Below are 6,257 nucleotides of genomic sequence, written 5' to 3'. Positions count from 1 at the left end.
CTTATATAAGCTATCTTGCTTTTCATTTAAAGATATATATATATATATATTATATAATATATATTATATGTATATGTAACTTACAAAAACTATCCTTCTCTCAGGGATTCCTTCTGCGTCCTTCTTTTGTTTTCTTCCATGCTTTTAAAAATACTTTAATGACTTATTTTTGTATGTATGTGTATCAGCTACTCCTCCTCACTCCACCCCAATCATGAAAAACAAAACCTCTGTTGTGTTGTGTGGCAAACACTTCTTGTGTAAGAACAAATTCCCACAGTTAGTTTTCTGTCCTCTGAAATTGAGTTTAGTGTTGGCACTGTTCTATAGATTCGTTCCCCTGGTTCTGCTCACTTCACTTTGCATGCATTTCCCCTACAAGTCTTTGTCAGTCTCAGAAACTATTCCTTCATATTCTTCAGTGTAATAAATTCTACTACATTCATAATATATGCCATAAATAAGGTCACTCATTCCCAAATTTATGGCCAATTTTCCAACCCCTTTTGCTCCCAATGTTTGCAAATTTGTATAATTTTCCATGTAGTTTATCTACATAAAAAGAGCTACTATAAAATATATTTATAAAGGTTGATCACTTTGATCCGATTGTGGTAAGTTTTATATATATATATATATATATATATGTGTGTGTGTGTGTGTGTATGTGTGTTTACATATGTATATATATATATATATGTATATATACATATACACACATAACATGCACAACACATTATATCATTAAGGCAGAATTCATGACTTCAAAGATAACCATGAATATGCCTGAATGGTCCAGAATCGCAGGATATAAGGAATTCTCTAAGTAGAAGGCAGAAGAATTAAAGCATTTATTGTAACTCAAAAGTAGCAAACCCACAGACCAGCGTCCACAATTCCACATCCTGGCAAGAACCTTCCAAAACCAGTATGCCCATCTCACAATAGTGACCAGGAGGCCACAGAAAAACATTATGACAGCAAGCCAAGCCATAACTGATGCTTCCCCCCTCCAATGCCAGGGCCCTCCAGCAAGAAGACCACCCACTGTCCTCTCAAGCCCCTGCTCAGCACTCTCCGGTCTCCATGACGATCAGTCTTGCTTTTTTGTAGCACCTGCCTCCATCGCCGCCGCTTCCGCCGCAATCTCCAAGCTGTGTTCCAGCTAGCTGACTGCTTCCTCTCTCTTTCAGCTCTTAACTGCTCTCACCAACTGCCTCACCAACTGCTTCTTAGCTCTGCTCCAATTGTTCAGCAAGCTCCTCCCACCACAGGCTTCATGTCATCATGTGGACTAGAACTCAGGTAGAACTCAGGCTCCAGTCCTAACCACTCCCCCCAGGTCCCTGAGAGCCCCACCCCCGAAGCCCACTCAAATGAGCGGGGAAGATCTTCCCATTCGCTGATTGCCTTTACACACATACACATACATACCTAGACCAGTATTGTATATTGCTAGATTTATGATCTTATAGAAAAGTATCTTACTTTATTTTTCTTCTAATTTGTTTGTGATTCCTATAAGTCATGAATCCATTTGGAGTTTATCATTTGTGAATTGTGTGAGATGTGTCTGTACCTAACGCTGCCAGTTATTTTTTTCCAGTTTTCTCAAAACTTTTTGTGAGAGACAGTGTTTATATGAGGGATTGGGCCCACTCCCTCATTCAAAAACTTATTATTTGCTTCTACATGTTGTGTTACTTAATCTGTTCTCTCTCTCTTTTTTCTTAATGTGTCAAATGACCAAGTCTTTGTGATGAAAGTCCTAAAGGACTCTTTCCCTTACATTTTTTTCATTATTCTTTTGAAATTATTGACCTGTTCTCCTTCACATGAATTTTGTTATATTATTACTTTATTGTTCTTAAAGGGAATATTCAAATAATTAATCTAAATTACGTTATACTGACATTTTATATTAGCAGAACTCAAATCATAAACAAAATTAGTATTCTAATTATTTACGTCTATCTTTATTTCTGTGAAGGGCAAAGTTTTGTGGTTATTCATTAAATTTTTATAGTTCTTGTGTGTCTTGGGAGAGGTAGGTCCCCAATATCTATATACACTCTATGTAATATTTTGAATAGCATGATGACACTGGTGGGCCTATATGATGTCATCTAACAGCCAGCTATTTTAATTCATCCCAGAATGTTGGTCTCACAGTATCTCACTAAAGCACAATGGGGAACATCATGATGTATGCTTGCCACACAACAACTCCCTTTCCCACATTCTAAATCCTCCATAGCTTATTATCTTTAGGTTACAACCTTATAATTTTAAGGGGCCATGTTGTCCTTCTGTTTAGAAATTAATTAGTTCCATATGTATATCTAATTCCTCTCTCTCAATATTCTGTATTAACTGGAAAAAATGTCAGGTAGCACTGTATGACTTTCAGGCATGATCCAAAATAATAAAAGCATCCATCATCAACCAGCTCTTTCTTTGAGAACCTGATTAAAATTTAAGGCAAGAAGTAGGGTTTATAACTTCAGTCAGATGAAACCTGCTTGTTACTAAAAGAAAGAAAACCACCTCTTGGTGAATTACTTGTTTTCAGGGCCCATGTTGGAAGGGGGTTGGGTAGGTAGTCATTCTATACTCCTCCTAGCTGAGCAGGAAGGAGCTTTCAGAAAAACCAGGGAGTCATGCAACCAAGCTTGAGATCTTATGGGGATATTCAGTGGTTGATCTAGCTCTTTCAAGGAGGTGCCAGAGTTGACCAATGCAATGCAGAAGAAGGATGCACTCTTGTCAGGACAAGTGTCAGCGCAGCTGAAAGCAGTAGGAGACTCATCTAGACATTGGGCAAATAGCTGCTACCCAGGATTTCAAAATGAGGCATGGAAGGGGTAAACTTTGTGAGAAGCAGCATTGACCAAGGCAGGCTAGACTCTCTAGTCATGGTTGAAGCTAAGCATAGCAGATTTCTCCTCATCAGTCAGTTCAAAATCAAACACCTTAAAGTTCTCAGCAATCCATGACAGGGTGACTGACTTGGGGATTGCAACTACTTTTCTCTAGATGTAGAACCTGATCAGAATCTGTGCTATGATTTTGGTACTTTGTTGCAATGGCCTAGATCCTATGGTCATTCAAGAGAAGAAAGGTCCAGCTTGGTCCACGGCCAATCTTGGAGAATCAAGGAGTTTGTGGTTTGTTACTACCTACAATGCCTTTGGACTGTCAATATTTGGTCAACTTCTCCTGAGTAGCACTTGATCTGGTTAATTCCTGGTTCGTGCTTCAGCCGCAGCTTGGTCAAGATCTTCTCAATCTGGAGGTGGTTGAAGGTGAGGACTCCAATGGCTTCACATAGTCCTATATCTACTGGCCGTGTATCCAAAAAAGTTTGTGCTGCTATGAAACCATACACTGCCTTGTCATCCAGTGGGGAGAAGATCCTTCTCAGCCTCAAATCCTGTAGGCCAACGAACAAGGGTAAAAATCCAAGAATCCAGCTTCAAGTAACTCAGAGTGTTTTTGGAAGGCTGACTTAACCAAGCTTTTCTTGTGGTTGGCTTGCTGACAATGAAGAAGTCTTCCCATTTAACAATGTTCACCTTGATCTTCTCTTGGATGGCCTCACCTTCATTCTTGTTCTGGTACAAGGTGGATACAGTCAATATGGTGGTATGCAATATCAATTGCAGTCTTCACTGCATCAGCCACTTTGCCTGGAGGGGACTTCCAAGTGCCCATGCCCAGGATGGGCATCTTTGCTTCATTCCTTGGCACAAGGAAGGTAGCCATGATGCTTAGGCCTTTGCAGAAGACAGCCTAGATTGCAAATGTAAATGCTGCCCCAACACAACTTGACAGTGCATCAAAAAAAAAAAAACCTTAAAGAAATAAGTTTGCTCACTTTCTTATATTATATAGACTTTATGGACTTTGAGTATTGTGTTTAGCCAGCTTGGATCAGTCTGTCAGGAAACTTATCTATATTAGCAGCATTTTTGATAATACACTGAGGATACAGAAACTACAAGCTACAAACAACTATGTACAAATGAAGGATACGTATGAGATGGATGAATTACGGAGATCGATTATATTAGAATTAAGGGGGACCAGAAATGCTTATTGTAGAAGTTAGGATTTTAACTGATAACTGAAGAAAGATACAGAAGAAGCCAGGAAGCAGAGATGGAGAGAGGCATGGAGGACAATTAACAAAAATGCCCTGAGGCAGTTTGGTGTATCTTGTGCAAGAGCAATAAAGGTGTGTCATGTGGATCACAGGGTAAGAGATAATAAGAATGGAAAGTAGGGGAAGGCAGAAGGTTATGAAGAGCTTTGACTTGCAAAGGATTTCATGATCCTGGAGATGAAAGGGAGGGGAAAGACCAAATGGGAAGAGACAACAAGGAAGGTGGATCAATATCAATATGAATCACTAAAAAAATCTGACTTTCTCTTCTGCTGAAACACTCAGCTCCTGGGCCCTCAGCTTTGTTTTATTCTAGTAGAATTTCTCTGCAGAGTTCTCTACCAAGAATCTACCCTAGCAGAGTGAGTTGAATTCTATGTTCTAAAATTCTGTGGCTCAGTAAGAATATTTACTTGGGACTTCAAATAAAGTTCCACTGCTCAAGTCATCTAAACAACTAGATACATAGACATATACATATCTTGGAGGATCTCCTCCAGCAGAAATTTAGTGCTCTTGTATGTTTCATTGCCACCAACTGCTACAGGCTCAGTCCCAGTCACTTGCCTAGAAGAAGCATCATAACATCATAATTTTATAAAATAACATCACAAACTGGAATTTTCCAATACAGACTGACACTTCAGAGCTAGGTCTTACTAGAGCCACACAAGGTCTGCTTTTCCTGTTGCCACTACCAAAATAACTTCAAGGATCTTGTCACTGTGATCCTTAATTAGAAAAATGGCCATTTGAGATGCACTGTTTTCAACCTCTAAGCATAAACTAATCTTGCCATTTTATGCCTTTGAATCAGTGTTGACCCCCAGAGGTACATCTCTGGGGCAAACAGAGAATTAGTAACTTGCCCAGGGGGGGTCAATAGAGCTAGTAAATGTCTGAGTCCATATTAACTTGGTTTTTCCAGGTCCAGAGCACTATTCTCTGCACCACCTAGCTGCCTCTAGGAAGTTAGAATACTCCCAATCCTCACTTCTACCTCTTAGAATGTCTGGCTTTCTTCAAGACTTCTCTTAAGCATTCTACCATTCCCTATCTGCTAACGTCTTTTTTCTGTAGTCATATCTTTTTTCTCTAAACTCTCTCTCTCTCTCTCTCTCTCTCTCTCTCTCTCTCTCTCTCTCTCTGTCTCTGTCTCTCTCTCTCTCTCTCTCTCTGTCTCTGTCTCTCTCTCTCTCTCTGTCTCTGTCTCTCTTTCTCTCTCTCCCCTTCCCTCCCTCCCTACACACACACACACACACACACACACACACACACACACACGCACATACTCACAATGTCTCCCCCATTAGAATGCTAGAGTGGAAGCTTCTTGAGTTCAGCAAGTTTCCCTTTTTCTTTTTATCCTAAATATTTAAGCACAATACCTGTCACATTGAGTAAGAATTACTTAACAGATGCTTATTGATTGATTGTGTTATGTTTAACTGAAAAAACAGATTTGTTCCTGATTCCCTTTTCCTCACCAATTGTACACTTTGAATCACCTCAGCACCATTCTCCACCATCTGTTCTGTTTTTGGTCCTTTTCCTTGGCAATGCCAACCCCTCTACTTGTGTCTTTGATCCCAGCCCCTCCAGAAGACTCCCTTCAATCATCACATCTATCTGCATAATTTTCATCTCCTACTTGTATCCACTGGTTCCTTCACTGCTGCCTTCAAACATGTTCAAATCTCCACCATCAAAAAAAAAACCAAACAAAGAAAAAAATTTTACCTTGAGTAGATTAAGGTTAAGTGATCTTTCTATGACTCTCCTCCCATTCACAGCCAAATTTCCAGAAAGAAAAAGCAGTGTACTCTACCTTTGTTTCCAATTTGTCCCCTTCTTTTCACTTGTCAACCCCTTCAATTTTGCTTCTGTCCCCACTGCTTAACTTAAGGAGATCTATACAAGGTCATCAACAATCTCTTTATGGCTAATTCTAATAACTTCCTCTTAGATCTCTTTCTTGACCTCTCCAAAGTATTGAGCCTTGTTGATCACTGGTTGTCTCCTACCACTCTTTCCTTCCTAGGTTTTCCTGATACTAGTGTAAGGATCTGTCAGACAGATCCTCCTCAGTCTC

The 6,257-nt window shown here is 39.7% G+C and overlaps 1 pseudogene; it reads right to left on the bottom strand.

Moving 5' to 3' along the window:
• Positions 1-2,843: 2,843 nt before the first annotated feature.
• LOC118832894 lies at positions 2,844-3,765 on the bottom strand (annotated as a pseudogene).
• Between the last annotated feature and the right edge of the window lie 2,492 nt (positions 3,766-6,257).

Source organism: Trichosurus vulpecula, chromosome X, assembly GCF_011100635.1.
Source record: "Trichosurus vulpecula isolate mTriVul1 chromosome X, mTriVul1.pri, whole genome shotgun sequence".
Lineage (NCBI taxonomy): Eukaryota > Metazoa > Chordata > Mammalia > Diprotodontia > Phalangeridae > Trichosurus > Trichosurus vulpecula.
This window is presented reverse-complemented; position numbering and strand designations above follow the sequence as displayed.